The sequence below is a fragment of the Schistocerca americana genome, chromosome 1, assembly GCF_021461395.2.
Source record: "Schistocerca americana isolate TAMUIC-IGC-003095 chromosome 1, iqSchAmer2.1, whole genome shotgun sequence".
NCBI classification, from domain to species: domain Eukaryota; kingdom Metazoa; phylum Arthropoda; class Insecta; order Orthoptera; family Acrididae; genus Schistocerca; species Schistocerca americana.
Window position 1 is genome coordinate 797,568,905 of NC_060119.1, and position 18,923 is coordinate 797,587,827.

The 18,923-nt window shown below is 42.2% G+C and overlaps 1 non-coding gene across 1 annotated transcript; it reads right to left on the reverse strand.

Moving 5' to 3' along the window:
- Nucleotides 1–6,210: 6,210 nt before the first annotated feature.
- Nucleotides 6,211–6,285, reverse strand: Trnas-cga. Its single transcript has one exon. It is a non-coding gene; the product is annotated as a tRNA-Ser (tRNA).
- Nucleotides 6,286–18,923: the final 12,638 nt, after the last annotated feature.

Below are 18,923 nucleotides of genomic sequence, written 5' to 3' on the forward strand. Positions count from 1 at the left end.
ATTTACACTGTCTATAATTTTTCAAATACATCCATAAAACTTTGCCAGAATGACCAGGAAGAATTCAGGATTCACACTCATAGCAGTAGAAGTTCAAAAACATAACAAAATAATTTTTTTCACAATTAAAATTTCATCATTTTTTTCACTTACTATTGGCTGCATTTATTGCTATAGGTATACTTTTCTTCATAAGTAAGAGAGATTCTTTGGCGAATTTTGCACAGCATACAAATCATTCTTACAGATGTATGAAACTAGAATTTATCTAATTTATGAAAAAATTAATGACCTGTTACATTTTAAACTTCATGTTTAGAAAAAACTCAAATTTTATAATTAATTAATTCAATTTTTACCACAGTTTTTAATAGATTTGGAAAATTCTAGAGTTCCATACACCTGTAACTATGTTTTATATGCTATGTAAAATTCATCGAAGTATCTATGTTACTTATAAAGAAAAGTGCACCTATAGCAACAAATGCAGCCAGTAAAAAGCGAAAAAATGATGAAATTTCACATTAAAAAAATTATTTTCTTATGTTTTTGAACTTCCACTGCTATGAAAATGAATCCTGAATCCTTCTTGGTCGTGCTGACAAAGTTTTATGAATTTATTTGTAAAAGTATAGACAGTGGAAATTAAAATGTCCTGTGGCGTCTCTCCTGCTCCAAGTCGGCCCGTTTCACGTCCTACTCCCCTTAATCGAATTTTTATGTCGTTCACAAACTGTAACATCTTCTAAGCTTTTCACACTAATTAAGGTCGTACAAGTTTTGTATTTCCCGAATGTACTTATGACCAAAAAGAGATTCTGGTAGCTGGAATGCAAATTTTTTGTTAATTACGCCTTTTGCGTTCATATGAAAATATTTCCGTAGGATCTTTCATACCCTAACAAATATTTATTTATGTCTAACTGAGAAGTGTAATACCAGTTTCCGTATATTTAGCTTTAAATTTTTTTTTAGTATAACGAAATATTTCATTAAAAAATTTCATCTCCTATTGCACTCCCTTTGAGGTTGAATTTCCAGTAACACTGAAACATTTTTTTTTATTTTTTAAATTTATAACCGAGTCGTCAAATACCAGCTGACACAGACGTAACCTTAACATTCGTTTAGTAATTCTTTAGCAATTATTCAATTTCAAGAAAAATTTCACCCAATATTTTACCCTCTTAGTGGTTGAATTTCCAAAAATGTTGAAAGTTGTACTTTTTATTTTATGACTGAGGAACCAAATACCAGTTTTCGTAGTTCTAGCTTCAAAATTCTTTTAACAGTGACATACTTTCAACAAGCCTTTTTCACCCCCTTATGAGTGGATTTCGGACAATCCCTTCTCAAACGATGGCTACAGTGCAAGATCCACACGCTCTCCACACTTCAAGTTTCTATCCTTAGCGGTTCGGGCTCGGCGATGATGATTCAGTGAATCAGGCTGACCCTCTTTCACCCCCTCAGGGGTTGATTTCCCAAAAACAATGAAAAACATACTTTTTTTTCTCCAACCGAGAAGTCAAACAGCATTTTTCAAAGATTTAACTTTAAAAATGCTTTCGAAATGAAATATTTTCGTAAAACTTTTCACTCCCTATTTCACGCCCTTAGGGGTTGAATTTCCAAAAACAGTGACATGCGTATGTTTTATTTCTAATAGAGAAGCCAAATACAAATTTTCATAGAGTTAGCTTCAAAAATGTTTGCACAATGAAATATTTCCATAAAAACCTTCATCTTCCTTTTCAGCGGCGTAGCGGATGAATTTACAAAAATAGTCAATCAGGACCTCGCCTTTTATGTATAGAGATTTGTCATCATATGTAACGTTTGCTGTCTACTGGCTGTGGCAAACGATACTAACCACGAACGAAAAATCAAAGATATACAACATTTTCATAATACAATCTTCTTGCATCTTTTGCAGCATAATATATCAGTGATCACCTAGAAGATACGCATTATAAATTCCTTATAAAAAATAAAAGTAAAGCCAAATACTAATTATGTATTTCCCTTATTAGCTCTAATGCGTCTTGGTGTTGACAGACTCAGACGTGAACGTGAAGGGAAATTACAGATGAAATGTTTTTAACAAATCTTATAAATTACATTACCTAATAATCTAATACGCTGCTAGCCACTAATTTTCGAACACCATGAAAACGGCAGATTAAAAATGTCAAACCACGAAGAGTGCTATATGTTCATATATATACATATAAACAATCAGTATTTCAGCGCAACTCCACAAAGTAGCTACAAGTAACGCCATCTACAACATGTATGTAAGGAAAGATTACGCAGCGAATTTCTCATTTAGTAGTCGCACTTGAATGCTAGTGTTTGCAAGAACACCGTGTTATGTCTGGTGTAAACAGGAGAAACGCCTACCAGTCATGCGAATATGCGATCGATGCGTTCAGGACGGTCATACCCAACGCCACACATGATCTCAACGGCGTCATGCTACTAGCGCCCGAAAGAACAGACATATTGTTTGCTCGGCCACGCAGATCGTGCACCCACGTCACGGGTCTTGAAACTATAAATGGACTCCTCTGCAGTGAGACACGTGTCCGCATGGACAGGGCGACGGCGTGACGAAGATCATACTCTGTCAGCACGACGACAACTGCAGCATCTTCCCTTGAGTCGACAGCAAAGAGCGGCCCGCCCAAAGACAACGCTAGACACGGAGTACCCTTTTATGACGAGTCCCGGTCCTACGTACAGCACCTTAATGGACGTATCCGTATGTGGAGGCTCCCAGCAGAACAAACTTTGCCGGATATGTATTCGTCACCTTCATACGCGACCAGTACGAGATATGATGCTATGGTGTGCCATTGGACACACTGGTGCCCTTAGGTGATAATCTGGAAGGCAGGCGTTACATTTCTGACGTGTTAAGGCCGATAGCTGTGCTCTGATTTCGAGGTCTCCATGTCGTTCGCTATCTTTCAACAAGATAATGCAACAACACGTGTTGACTGTCCTGTTCTCACCTACTTCGATGCGGAGTGTGTTCGATGGTCACATCGCGCTGGCCGGGACAATCTGCAGATCTCACAGGCACTGAAACCGTTTTGCTCCACCCTAAGCATTATAAATTGTGTGGATTCTCCTTGACTTGCTTTCCGCAAGGGGATCGAAGTGTTATTAAAAAATCTTTTCAACGGCGACCTTAGGCTACCAAGAGTAGGAGGAGCGTTTTAGGTACAATAGGACGTTCCATTCAGTCTGTTCCTGCCACCTGGGGGTATGTGTTTACGATGTCAGCGTGGTGTGCTCGTGCGTTACGAATCCCCACCTTCTACACACACTACAGTGCTGTCTTATGTAGGAGAACGAGGGGAGTCGTGCTGTAGTTCGCAATGGACGCACAGAGGACAAATTGGTCATTAAAAGAGAAATTATTTCCTCGGTAGAAACGAACCACCCAGTTACTTCCAAAGAAGCAGCGCAAACTGATGCTGCATTCACTTCGATGTGCCCACGAGTCATGGTCTGTGGACAGTAGTCATCAGCTGGTAGTGTTGACCACGGGCGACCATGAGGAGATAGATCACCAATAATCATCTTGAGGTTGAAGATCTTCTGTCCGTGTTTGCTTTAACAATATATGTCCTGCGAAGTATGTTGACAGACTGGATAGTTGACACATGACGCATTGTCTCACTCACGATTGCGTATTTAGAAAGGTGGAGCAACGCTCGCTGTGCGGCTTGCAGACAAACGTGCACTTCCTGCCCTGGCCGTGCCTAAAGCATTACATTTATTTCCTACAGCAGGCGTATTTTTCCCTCGCTTGCAGGATCACGAGGGAATAGATACGAAGTAATGATAACTTAAGGACAGAAGACGCTAGCACAATTCTGCAAAAATTATCGTCGACTACGTATTGTTTTAAACATGCGTAATTTAAAAAAAGGAACGATCACAATTACATCAATAACAGAATTCTACAAACAAAAAGGCACTGAAATCGGCTGCAAAACTGCGTTGATGCAAGACGGCGCTGTCAGGACCGAGAGACCATGCTCAGTTAGCCAAGAAAAAGCTGTACACATAAAATATTAACGTACACTTAAAAAAGAGATAAATGAATACGTAACTAAGGGTGAGCGGAGAGATACGGTGTAATAATGGAACAGGGCGGTAGAACAGTTTACCGTTAGCGGTTAAATAGAGACGTCTATGGCCCGTGGCGATTACAGATGCGAGTGGCCATCTTAACTTCAGATTGTCGCAACTAGACCAGGGGTTGACTTTCCATTTACCCTGTAGTTTTAGATCGACCTGCTGGTACCTGTAGCGCTCAGTTAACTACCTCCAAGTGACACCTAGACGGTAGGACCATGTGGTTTGGTCAGAGTGCACTAGCCTCAGAAACGCATACTGCAGAAGAACGCGAGTCCGAACGAGGGGATCTCTTCTGTGTAGGCTATTTAACAGCTCGGGTTTCGAAGAAATCGGCGACTGCGAAAAAACTCTTCATAACCACCCTAAGGGTGTCTATTTTCACACTATGAGACAGGTCACAAAGTCAAGTTTCCTTCCTCCAGCTGTTGGGATCTCCTTTCTGGCGCCCTAGGTGCATCCACGCGAAGACCATTCAAACGAGGCACAAAGCGCTCCCTTGAAACGGAAAACGCTGTCTTGTCGAAAATTAGTATTTATTGAATTGTTAACAACTGCAAGTCATAAGATTTACAGACAATTATCCTGCACCGTGGCATCGCAATATCTTATCAACTGCCCTCACAATACTCATGAAACTGCACAGAAATATCTTTGATAGCCATGCAGACTTGTAGGCTTGTTAGGCTATAATCCAACAGTGGCGATAATAGGTTGCCACTCTTGGAGACTGTAGCATAGATACACTGCGCGCTCTACTCATCTGCACTGGGACTGTGGATTTACTCGTATCTTTACTACACACATGACGACCTATATTGGCCAAAAGAGTATTTGGAACAAGCATAGAGATGTACATAGAGACTCTGTGGTATGGTTTTAGCGCTTCCTGAGGTGCCATGCTGTGCTATTATCGGAAGCCATTGTGAACGAGTGATTAAAATGAGAAAGTACCAACAGTGTGCAGTTGGTGTTCAGTTGAAACCGGAAATCGGTCACGTGGCGTCCATTGACATTGTTGGTTGTTTCACTCGCAGAAAGTCTTCTTTCGCTTTTTAATCACATTGAAGTCACTAAATCGATGAAACATATTCATGATAGAGTGCACTCTTTATGTACACAATTAGCACCGACCATTGCAGAACATATTTGTAGTACATGAATAACGAAGTCCCGGGACTTGTTACAAACGCGAAGATGAAAAAAAGAAAGAAATTAGCATGTACGAGAACGCGAACGTACTTCTTCAAGTCAGTAACCAGGAGTCTCCAACCATGCGACCACAGCGATCGTATACCGTTTCGCATTTCGCACTTTATTATCGTCCTTCTTAGAATCTCCTAAGCAGTTTTGCAGTTGCTGTGTCTTTAGCTGAAATTTAATTGTTACAAATTTTACCAAGAGTGACGTGTTTGTAATATGTCTTCAATGCTCCGTTGCCTTGAAATAACGTACTGTCACAACAAGCAAATTATAGTACGGAAACAACGAAATACTATGAATTCTCTCAAAAGCAGGTGAGAGGGACGTCACATGATCGATTTCCGACGCCAACAGATCGCCAGCCGAAAGAGTTGTGGCGTTCTCACTTTAGCCACTCGTCAATCTACGGTTTCTTTGAAAGACAGATAGAATGTGTGCGAACTTGAAGACAAGCGGAGGCCCACGGGAGAGACAGGTCGTGGCGAGAATGTGACGAAGGTAGGTTGAACTCGCTCAACTCAACTGAGAGACTGCGTTTCTTGTAACTGTTTATGTACAAATGAGAACTGCATCTTCTATTGGAAGCCACTATTATGGAGTGTTGCTGTTATTAGCCCTAAATGACAGGAAGTCCATGAGCAAACTAATAATTTCTTACAGCTGTACTGGGGTGTAATAAAATTAAAATCATGCCAAAATAATTATTTGTTGCATAAGCCACCACATCTTGTATGAACGAGGGCTGTTAAGCAGGAGAGACTAAATGCTACAAACAAGCCTTTATATCTAGAATGAAATTTTCACTCTACAGCTGAGTGTGCGCTGATATGAAACTTCCTGGCAGATTAAAACTGTGTGCCGGACCGAGACTCGAACTCGGGACCTTTGCCTTTCGCGGGCAAGCGCTCTACCAACTGAGCTACCCGAGCACGACTCACGCCCCGTCCTCTCAGCTTTACTTCTGCCAGTACCTCGTCTCAGTCAGAGTGAAAATTTCATTCTAGAAACATCCCCCAGGCTGTGGCTAAGCCATGTCTCCGCAATATCCTTTCTTTCAGGAGTGCTAGTTCTGCAAGGTTCGCAGGAGAGCTTCTGTAAAGTTTGGAAGGCAGGAGACGGGGTACTGGCAGAAGTAAAGATGTGAGGACGTGGCGTGAGTCGTGCTCGGGTAGCTCAGCTGGTACAGCGCTTGCCCGCGAAAGGCAAAGGTCCCGAGTTCGAGTCTCAGTCCGGCACACAGTTTTAATCTGCCAGGAGGTTTCAAGCCTTTATATCATTTATGTCGAGAATTGATCTTAAATTTTGTTGTGCGACTAAGATTTCATGACAACAGATTCCAGTAGAAGTTGCAATTCTCGTCAGTACGCACAGACCCAGTTGCGAGTTATCAGATTTGGAAACGCATTTTGTCTGCTGAGTTGAGCGAGCAACGCGAGCTCAGGCCTACCTTCGTGACCTACGCGCCACTGCCAGTCTTTCTTGTGGGCCTAGAGACAATGTGACGTACGGCTCGTGCCTTACGATCCATCCACACGCCACACTGAGAAAGGCTGCGGGTTGCCACCACCTCAGGCGCCTGTATCGGAACCTCGCCCATTCTGTCCGTGACAGCCGCTGCAGTATTGGGAGCGCCACATCCACCGGATTCAGCCAGCACAAGCTCGCGTCCGCGAGTCACATGACACCAGACAGCTCCCCAATATTCGTCCGTCGGGCGACCTTCATAGGACACCGCCCAGCAGCGTGCCAGTCAGGGATTTTTTCCCATGACACTTGACGTAGCACTTTTTTCCCTCTGCCCTTAAAACAGCTACCCTTCACTTTCTATCATCTAACTCCTTGACGTGACCATGTTAGTCTGTGATCGGACGACATCACATACCCGCATCCTGTGAAGCCTAGATTAGAATACTAACCATATCGCAGAAGTGACAGAAGATTTTTGTGATGGTCCCCGTGCTAGTGGACGCGTGAAGGGGTTCCACTCTTTGATCGCCAGTCAGTGTGAATTTTCCAGACCTCGACGCCTTGACTCAACATTGGAAGTGCCGCGAGTCTATTCGTCAGAGCGTAGCGCTTGCCAGAGAAACCAGAGATATCGCTACTGCCGTGTATACAGACTTTGCCAATGGCAGTGTTTCTCGACAGCGAGAGACAGTTACTGTGCTTGCAGATGCAGAAACTGTTGTCGTGTTTGCTACAAACATTCATTAGATCGAGGCCAACTTTATATTGTTTTTACTCAGGAGCTGTTTCCGTTGTTGTGCACTTTCTCTGTAGTAATAAAGTTCTGTTGTTCTTGGCTACCTGGGCACCTTTCATTGCTTGTGTGTGCGTCTCCTACAATAGAATACTTAAAGTGGTTGCCGAATTTCCTTTCGTTATCATGCTTACCGTTTGTGCAGCATATAACTGCACCCATAAAAGTAATAAAGCTACGAACATAATTGATTTCAAGAGTGTATTGTTTAGAAATATTATTTGTTTGTCGTTTTGCACATTTATGTTATACACTAGCACAGAAAGATCTTTCATGTGTTTAACATTACGTGAATACGAAAACAATATTCAGCGACGGTGGCGCCGTCTATTAGTAGTGCGAATTGTCTATAAGTAGTGCGTCATCCCATATACAGGTCAGTAATCATGTCGTACTGGTCGAAGCAACATCATGAGATCGCGGTTGACTGCTATTTTGGCTACAGCGAATCTGTCGAATGCGTGCAACGTGCCTTTCGTGAGCATTTCAAGATTCAGCCGCGATATCCAATTCCTACTCGTGGAACAATTCTGAATTGGGTAAGAAATTTCCGTGGAACTGCCAGGACATTCATCGAAAGTAAACCATCCCTCGGAAAACCGTCGGAACTCCCAAGAATATCAAATGCGTGCATAGCAGTTTACAGGCAAACCCTCCTTGTTCGTTACGAAAACTTGGTTCCAACAAGACTGCGCGACGTGTCACACATCTATCAAGGGCTTGCAAGTTCTCCGTGAAGCGTTTGGTAACCGTGTAATTTCCAAACGCGCCGTGTCGAGTGGCTAATTTAACCGTCCTAGACTTTTACCTAGAGTTTATATGAAGGTAGCGTGTAGTCTGACCGGCCGAGAAGCTTCCAACAGTTAAAATTCACGATGAAATTTCCAGAATTCCACCAGCAGTTACGAAAGATCAGAAACTGTGTGAAACGCCTCGAGTATTGTGTAGAAGCGAATCCATGTCAACTGTTCAATGTAGTATTTCATAAGTAAACTTGAAAAAAAATTGTACCTTGTGTAAAATATTCAAATTTGTTTCGCGATTAGTTTGTATGATATTCAAATCTGAAATCGCCAGAATATTGTGAAACACCTTGTATTTCATTACGTACTATAATGTACCATTCCCCTCTGTTTTCATATGGCTAGGGGTTGTCCAATTTGCTTCACTCTGGTCGCAGTGTTGCCTCTCTATGGTATTCTGTCTTTCTGAGAATGACGCTATCAGTCCAATAAACACAAAATATGCAAATCATGATACACGTGCAAAACTTTATTTCAAATAGTTGCATAGGTTTCTACAAGTAGGGGAACAACCACAAAAGAAAAGCAAACCAGTTGGTACGGTAGTTTAGTTTCTAGACACCACCATACCACAGTGATACCACAAAACTAGGACATACATCTCACGGCATTGCATTCCGTTTGCCATCTGAATCCAGCGGATACCTGCTTGTTTGGGGGGGGGGGGGGGGAGACAGCTTCGTAAGATATCTCGCGATAATAAAGATTAATGAAATCTTCAAGAGCTCTCAGTCGCATTAAATGTTTAGTTTCCCCGGATTATTGCCCGAGTTATTCATGGCCATCGTCGAGTAATAACAGAAAATCTCTTTCTGCAAAAGGGCAAAGTGGGCTGTTTGAAATCTGGTCTGTTGTGAATCTTTGTACTCTTCACCCAAATCCCGGCTAGTTGCAGAGGGGTTCCCTGTTATGAATAACACAAGCCGCATATGCTCCCGCAGTCGCTCACGATATTAATCAGTGCAGATAAGCAAAGTTTGGCTTGTGAGGTTACAACAGCTTTCGTTTTCAGACACAAAAAGTTTACAAACAGTAAAAAGAACAAACATATGAGAACACTACATTAAAATTATGAGAACAAGAAGTAACACAAAAAACAAAAGCTAATTATCTTGGACTAACTATGGATGCTACGTTAGCATGGAAGCTTGAAATGGACATCATAGCAAAAGCAAGATGGTGACTAGGACATTTAAAACTAATTAAAGATTGCATAAACTGCGTTTCAAATGAAACATTTGTACATAAACGTAAAACTTTCATTAGACTTGAAGTTGAATATGGTGCGCCTGTCTCGATGGCTAATGGAAACCAAACAAAAAGATTATTCAGCACACAAAGAGGAAGATTGAGATTAACTACATGATCAAACACAAAAACGCCAAACAACGCCATATACGAAATATTCAATATAAAATCATTTAAATAGCGCCTCCTCCCAGTTACTAGTAAAAACGGACTGAACAGACTAAGAAACAATACAAAGACAACGGTACCATACAAAGATGAAATCGTTACTTGCACTTACGCGCCACATACAACAGCACAATGCATGAAGAAAACAGTTGAAGTCTACATCGAAACGGAACTGCAAAGAACACCAGCCAGCAATACCAACCATCTCTTATAAGAATAACAAACTGGGAAACAGCTATCAGCTCTACTGTCTGTAACCCAATGTGAGGTTGTAGAGAGGTTTCTCTCACTGTAAGATGAATGGTTGGATTATAATTTACCAACCAAATCCAGAATTTAAAAAAAAATCCAAATTAGAAAATATAAAGCAAAAGACGGTATATTCATATTCAAAATGTCCTTTCTTCTCATCAGTAAATAAGTGGAGCTAAAACAGCAAACAACTAACCCTATGGCTGAAAGATCACAAGATCATCAGCCTACTCTCACCTTTCACGAATGAGATTGGAAGATCAAAAAATAAAGCAGTGACACACACACACACACACACACACACACACACACACACACACATGTATTTATTTTTATTTTTGTCAGGAATAGTAGGTAACATGATCCCGGAAATAAGTTAAAAATAGTTGCGTCCCCTGCTTCCGATCGACTTTCAGCAGGTTCCCTCAGTCGTCAGTCGACAGCCAGAAGTGGTAATCTGCCCCCAGATATTCAAAATTGGGATCCGCTATGCCTCATTTCCAACCTACTGCGATATTCGCGTGAGAAGGACAAAGTTCTAGAACAGCCCGCCCAATGTTCAGGAGTAGGGAATGAAAGACGTGAAAAAGAAACTCGGTCGATAGCGACGTTAGAACGCTGCGCAAGCTACGTAGCTCGTCAGCTTTAAGTGTGTGTACATATACGTGCAAAGGCACTTCACACATACTAGGTTTTCATATTCTTTGCCTGAGACGTATTGCCCCGCAATTAAAATATAATTCCAGCTCCTCCTCCGATTGGGATCAAGGTGTTTGTGAGGTTTATCTTGGTTGTCAGGTAATCCTGCCTCAAATATTCCTAATGAGGAGGTCCTCTGCGGCTCTGCCTTGCTTGTGTGTGTGTGTGTGTGTTTGTGTGTGTTTGTATGTGGTGTGTGTGTGTGTGTGTGTGTGTGTGTGTGTGTGTGTGTGTGTGTTACGTTCCGTGTTTTGTATGATTTTTGGAATTTCTAAGTTTACTCTTCTGTCCGATGTTTGATGGAAATCCTTTTATTTTAACCACAGGAAAGGTATGGGTGATCGTTTTTAAATGTCTGAACCAGGTATGGAGACTATTTTTAATTTTCTTCTGGAACACCATGTCCCAGAGCAAATACGAACTATTGTGTGTTGGCGTATCTCTTTGAATGTAAGAGAGTAAATTCGATGACGTGCTTCTGAGTGCAGAGTTTATATATGTACCGCCATATGGTTCACGTTCTTATCCTTGTACACCCACGCTACCGATAATGAAGTGAATAAATTTTTATTTGTGGAAGATCCAAAACTGTTCTGCAACATTTACGAAGGAAAAGTGACCAAATAGCCATTTGTTTTCACAAATTCTTGTTTTAGTTACACGACAAGATTCGCCATCTCATTAATGCCATGATCAGGCCCCCACATGTTAAAACAACGAGTATACATGTAACATATGTCAAGGTATACTACTAATTGACATTACAGAAAATGAAGCGTAATAACAAAAGTCCTTAAAAACGACAAAATGCGAGATGCAGCATTAAGAAGTGTACCCGTGCACACAAGTCGCATCAAAGCAGAATATACATACGTACTGGTTAGCATTTAAACTATTTTGACACAACAGCGTTATTATAGTACATACCAAATATTATAAAAACAAAAAATAGACAGTATACAAAATATGACGCACAAAAGAATAAAACTTTATCTAGTCTTTTTTTATCTTTATAAAAGATTTTCGTAACTCATAAAGATGAGAATCACCGCAGTTCTTAGGAAAAACTATCCGCATTCAAATTAAAAGTCGCGATTTGATTTATGAAGTACACAACAGCGTACATATCCATCGTCCAAGTAATATGCCCACTAGTGATACCTCAGAATTAGTTGTCACAACATCAAAAATCGCAACGAGGGGTAGAACACAACGGTAGACAAATTATGAAGTGAACAGCAGCAAACAAATAACTTACGAGGAATACTCATAAAATTCCTGAACGTCATAATGTTATATGACAAGTCAAAGAATAAAAATATATCACTTTGAGTCCCCAAAACAAATATCAGGATGGGACAAGCAAGGAATCCCAAATACCAAGGGGGATAACATGGTACTGGGGGTTCTTTGCTTGTTCCACCAACGGCGTTAATATGGCATTTGGAGTTTGTTGCTTGTTGCAGCCTAGTATTTATTCGCCGTTTAATTGACGTTTAAGGGACTCGAAGCCATATCTTTTTATTCTTTGATTTGTCCACTTGCCGTAGCCGCGGTGGTCTCACATGTGTGCTGTATCAGCGTTCGATTTCAGATACATCTGACGATGGGGATAAGATCCCGAAAACGTGGTAGTGTATAGCGACTTCTGTCGTGCATGAATTCGGTCAATAAAAGGTTTTTAAAAATGTGGCGGATTTATTTACCATGAACAATAATGTGAATGTTGCTGAGGTTACCGCCGTAAATGGCAATCTTTCCGTTCCGTGTCCGCACTACTAGCGTCAAACTAGAAATGGATCGGTCCTAAATATTCTCATTTCCTTTTTTAAATTTGTGGCACATCACATATTGTACACTTTAGCTAAGTTTCTTAACATTCTAGTCGTCATTTGTGTGATTCTTGCTTTGCTTATGAGAAGTGTAAATGCTCGCGGATTGAGTGGAGATCGGAGCGTGGGAGGGCGGATCGCGCCGGCTGTCACCGCCAGTGGACGGTGTTTCGCCCTCGCCCTCTCCCTTGCCTGCCCTGCGTGCCGCCAGCCGATAAAGTCTGCGCGGGGCGGCCAACTATCCGCCAAACAAATTAGTCCCGCCGAGACACTTGCAAATTGCCCCGGCCTTTAGAGCCATTGACACGACGTCTTAACGACGCTGTTACGGCAAACTCAAACTTAATCTGATCCTGTGTTAATAAAACCGGCGCGGCCGGCCAGTGTTTCCGACACGTCTATTTTCAAGAAGCCAGCAGATGGCGTAATGGGAACTTCCGTTGTTCTAAACGTGTTTCCACCAAACGGCTGCATTAGGAACCGACAACTTCCGTTCTGGAGGAAAAGTGAGCAAATGGTAAACTTTAACGAAACGAAATAGACTTTCAGTTTAGTCTGCGCAATGAAATTCGTAATTGCTACATTCGAGAAATGTCGGCTATGAAAACTGTTTTCTGTCTACACATGGACAGTAAATAAGTTAATATCATAATTACAATGATGAGGAATTAATTTAGCGGTTGCTGTCGTGGTGTACATTTCTTGTTTCCTCAGCAACTGTACTAATTCAGAATGGTACATAAACGCAATGTCATCATATCTTGAACTGGTACATGTACGTCCATATCTTCATCCATACTCCGCTAGCCACCACAATATGCACGCCGGAGGGTACCTTGTACAACTGCTAGCCATTCCCATTCCCGTTCCATTCGCAAATGGAACAAGCGAAAAACGCATCCGTTGTTGTTGTTGTGGTCTTCAGTCCTGAGACTGGTTTGATGCAGCTCTCCATGCTACTCTATCCTGTGCAAGCTTCTTCATCTCCCAGTACCTACTGCAACCTACATCCTTCTGAATCTGCTTAGTGTATTGATCTCTTGGTCTCCCTCTACGATTTTTACCCTCCACGCTGCCCTCCAATGCTAAATTTGTGATCCCTTGATGCCTCAAAACATGTCCTACCAACCGATCCCTTCTTCTAGTCAAGTTGTGCCACAAACTTCTCTTCTCCCCAATCCTATTCAATACCTCCTCATTAGTTACGTGATCCACCCACCTTATCTTCAGCATTCTTCTGTAGCACCACATTTCGAAAGCTTCTATTCTCTTCTTGTCCAAACTGGTTATCGTCCATGTTTCACTTCCATACATGGCTACACTCCATACAAATACTTTCAGAAACGACTTCCTGACACTTAAATCTATACTCGATGTTAACAAATTTCTCTTCTTCAGAAACGATTTCCTTGCCATTGCCAGTCTACATTTTATATCCTCTCTACTTCGACCATCATCAGTTATTTTACTCCCTAAATAGCAAAACTCCTTTACTACTTTAAGTGTCTCATTGCCTAATCTAATCCCCTCAGCATCACCCGATTTAATTTGACTACATTCCATTATCCTCGTTTTGCTTTTGTTCATGTTCATCTTATATCCTCCTTTCAAGACACTGTCCATTCCATTCAATTGCTCTTCCAAGTCCTTTGCTGTCTCTGACAGAATTACAATGCCATCGGCGATCCTCAAAGTTTTTACTTCTTCTCCATGAATTTTAATACCTACTCCGAATTTTTCTTTTGTTTCCTTTACTGCTTGCTCAATATACAGATTGAATAACATCGGGGAGAGGCTACAACCCTGTCTCACTCCTTTCCCAACCACTGCTTCCCTTTCATGCCCCTCGACTCTTATAACTGCCATCTGGTTTCTGTACAAATTGTAAATAGCCTTTCGCTCCCTGTATTTTACCCCTACCACCTTCAGAATTTGAAAGAGAGTATTCCAGTTAACGTTGCCAAAAGCTTTCACTAAGTCTACAAATGCTAGAAACGTAGGTTTGCCTTTTCTTAATCTTTCTTCTAAGATAAGTCGTAAGGTTAGTATTGCCTCACGTGTTCCAACATTTCTACGGAATCCAAACTGATCCTCCCCGAGGTCCGCTTCTACCAGTTTTTCCATTCGTCTGTAAAGAATTCGTGTTAGTATTTTGCAGCTGTGACTTATTAAACTGATAGTTCGGTAATTTTCACATCTGTCAACACCTGCTTTCTTTGGGATTGGAATTATTATATTCTTCTTGAAGTCTGTAGGTATTTCGCCTGTCTCATACATCTTGCCCACCAGATGGTAGAGTTTTGTCATGACTGGCTCTCCCAAGGCCATCAGTAGTTCTAATGGAATGTTGTCTACTCCCGGGGCCTTGTTTCGACTCAGGTCTTTCAGTGCTCTGTCAAACTCTTCACGCAGTATCATATCTCCCATTTCATCTTCATCTACATCCTCTTCCATTTCCATAATATTGTCCTCAAGTACATCGCCCTTGTATAAACCCTCTATATACTCCTTCCACCTTTCTGCCTTCCCTTCTTTGCTTAGAACTGGGTTGCCATCTGAGCTCTTGATATTCATACAAGCGGTTCTCTTCTCTCCAAAGGTCTCTTTAATTTTCCTGTAGGCTGTATCTATCTTACCCCTAGTGAGACAAGCCTCTAAATCCTTACATTTGTACTCTAGCCATCCCTGCTTAGCCATTTTGCTCTTCCTGTCGATCTCATATTTGAGACGTTTGTATTCCTTTTTGCCTGCTTCATTTACTGCATTTTTATATTTTCTCCTTTCATCAATTAAATTCAATATTTCTTCTGTTACCCAAGGATTTCTATTAGCCCTCGTCTTTTTACCTACTTGATCCTCTGCTGCCTTCACTACTTCATCCCTCAGAGCTACCCATTCATCTTCTACTGTATTTCTTTCCCCCATTCCTGTCAATTGTTCCCTTAGGCTCTCCCTGAAACTCTGTACAACCTCTGGTTTAGTCAGTTTATCCAGGTCCCATCTCCTTAAATTCCCGCCTTTTTGCAGTTTCTTCAGTTTCAATCAGCAGTATGGTGCCTGATTTCTCTTATCTTCGTTGCCTTGGTGGCAGTAGAATCGTTCTTTAGTCTTACAGGAAATGTATTCGCATTTGCGAGTTTGAATTACCATCGGCTGTATGTTGGAATGACGACGATGAAAATTTGTGTCGGACTGGGGCTCGAACCGGATTTCCCGCTTTACACGAGCTTCTCCCATCTGAGTACAAATAACGGCTAGAACCAGACTCCCATATGTCATCGTCCCTGTGTCACAACTTGCACTCGTTTACTTACTGTAATTACCATACAGATGAGGCATTTAACCGAAAATCGCTAGCCTGGTATTGGCGGATAAATACGACATTGTAGTGCCTGTGTTTGTAAAAAGTTCAATCTAGTGTTGCTACTGAAAGGCATGTATGTCCGAAGGACCACTGCATCGTACTTCTTAATAACACAACCGTTGTTATTTTGTGCTATTTTCCAATACCAGGTCCCCGATTCTCAATGAATACGTCCTTCCAGTACGGGAATATACGTTGTGACACAAGGACAACGTCATATGGAAGTGTGGGTATGGCCGTTCTTCGTGATCGGATTGTCGAAGCACTTAAGGTGACCGCTCCTGTAAGCTGCGAAATCCAGATTCGAGACCTGATCCGGTACAAATTTTCGTTGTTGTCAGTCCAATATACAGCCGATGGTGGTTCAGATTCGTAACTGCAAATCCATTCCTCCCTGCAGTGCCCGTTCCTTCGGACATGCATGCACATTCGACTACATCGTACTTTTTAATGACACAGGCACTTCTACTTCGCGTTCTGTGGTCAGCTACAAATGCCAGCTCTCTAAACTTTCTCAGTAGTGTATCGCGAAAAGAACTTCTCTCTAAGGATTCCCACCTGAGTTCCCGAAACATCGCGGTAACAAATATAACAACGCGCCTCTGAATTTACACTACTGGCCATTAAAATTGCTACACCACGAAGATGACGTGCTACAGACGCGAAATCTAACCGACAGGAAGAAGATGCTGTGATATACAAATGATTAGCTTTTCAGAGCATTCACACAAGGTTGGCGCCGGTGGCGACACCTACAACGTGCTGACATGAGGAAAGTTTCCAACCGATTTCTCATACACAAACAGCAGTTGACCGGCGTTGCCTGGTGAAACGTTGTTGTGATGCCTCGTGTAAGGAGGAGAAATGCGTACCATCACGTTTCCGACTTTGATAAACGTCGGATTGTAGCCTGTTGCGATCGCGGTTTAACGTATCGCGACATTGCTGCTGGCGTTGGTCGACATCCAACGACTGTTAGCAGAATATGGAATCGGTGGGTTCAGGAGGGTAATACGGAACGCCGTGCTGGATCCCAATGGCCTCGTATCACTAGCAGTCGAGATGACAGGCATCTTATCCGCATGACTGTAACGGATCGTGCAGCCACGTCTCGATCCCTGAGTCAACAGATGGGGACGTTTGCAAGACAAGAACCATCTGCACGAACAGTTCGACGATGTTTGCAGCAGCATGGACTATCAGCTCGGAGACCATGGCTGCGGTTACCCTTGACGCTGCATCACAGACAGGAACGCCTGCGATGGTGTACTGCGATGATGAACCTGGGTGCACGAATGGCAAAACGTCATTTTTTCGGATGAATCCAGGTTCTGTTTACAGCATCATGATGGTCGCATCCGTGTTTGGCGACATTGCGGTGAACGCACATTGGAAGCGTGTACTCGTCATTGCCATACTGGCGTATCACCCGGTGTGATGGTATGGGGTGCCATTGGTTACACGTCTCGGTCACCTCTTGGTCACACTGACGGCACTTTGAACAGTGGACGTTACATTTCAGATGTGTTACGACCCGTGGCTCTACCCTTCATTCGATCCCAGCGAAACCCTACATTTCAGCAGGATAATGCACGATCGCATGTTGCAGATCCTGTAGTGGCCTTTCTGGATACAGAAAATGTTCGACTGCTGCCCTGGCCAGCACATTCTCCAGATCTCTCACCAACTGAAGGCGTCTGGTCAATGGTGGCCGAGAAACGGGCTTGTCACAATTCGCCAGTCACTACTCTTGATGAACTATGGTATCGTGCTGAAGCTGCATGGGCAGCTGTACCTGTACACGCCATCCAGGCTCTGTTTGACTTAATGCCCAGGCATATCAAGACCGTTATGACGGCCAGAGGTGGTTGTTCTGGGTACTGATTTCTCAGGATCTATGCACCCAAATTGCGTGAAAATGTAATCACATGTCAGTTCTAGTATAATATATCTGTCCAATGAATATTCGTTTAGCATCTGCATTTCTTCTTGGTGTAGCAATTTTAATGGTCAGTAGTGTACTTCGATGTCTTCCTGGAATCCAATGAGATGGAGATCCCAAACGCTCGAGCAATGATGAATGATGTATTGCACAAATGTTCTATATGCTGCTTCCTTCATAGATGATCTAGGTTTCCCTAGATCCTTCCAATAAAGCGAAGTCAACCAATCGCTTATCATACAACTGATCTTATCTGCTCACTCTCTTTCATGTCGCTTCGCAAATTTATGCCTGGATATTAAAAAGCTCTCTACCAATTCTGTGCTTGAACATTACAGGAGTGTTTTTCCTACTCATCTGCATAATCTTCTATTTTTATACATTTACAGCAAGCTGTCATTCATCACACCAAATACCAATAATCAATACACATCCTACAGCATGCGATTCCAATATCTTCCCAACAACCGCTAGTAAAAACGAGATTTTGGGGATCGTACCTCTGGTTCTAGTGTTGTTTTGGATAGCCTTCGGTCGAGGGATCATTTGTATATCCAACAGAAGGATCGTCTTACTGTAACAATCCTACAGTACAGGGTCAAAAGTTGAATATTGCAACCTTCCTCCAGCTTAGCCAAATGGAGCATATCTGTTGGCTCTTTTTGCCTTACAAGGGGAGGCCGCCGATTGTGAAATTCAGATTCGATTCATACTGGGCATAATAAAAGCTCATGGCCCGAGGTGTAATGTGGCAGAGCACGAAGATGCACTTCTCAGCCGTTGTCGAGAAAATCGACAGTTAAAAGAAAGAGTTGCGGTAAAATACTCTCTACGATTAACAATTTTCTAGAGCGTCGTGGCGCAGCGGTAAGCGCTCGGGTTCGTAATCCAAAGGTCGCCGGACTGAATCTCGCGCCATGCAACTTCTTTTTTATTATTTGTTTTTTGTAATTCAAATGTATACACACACACACACACACACACACACACATATATATAT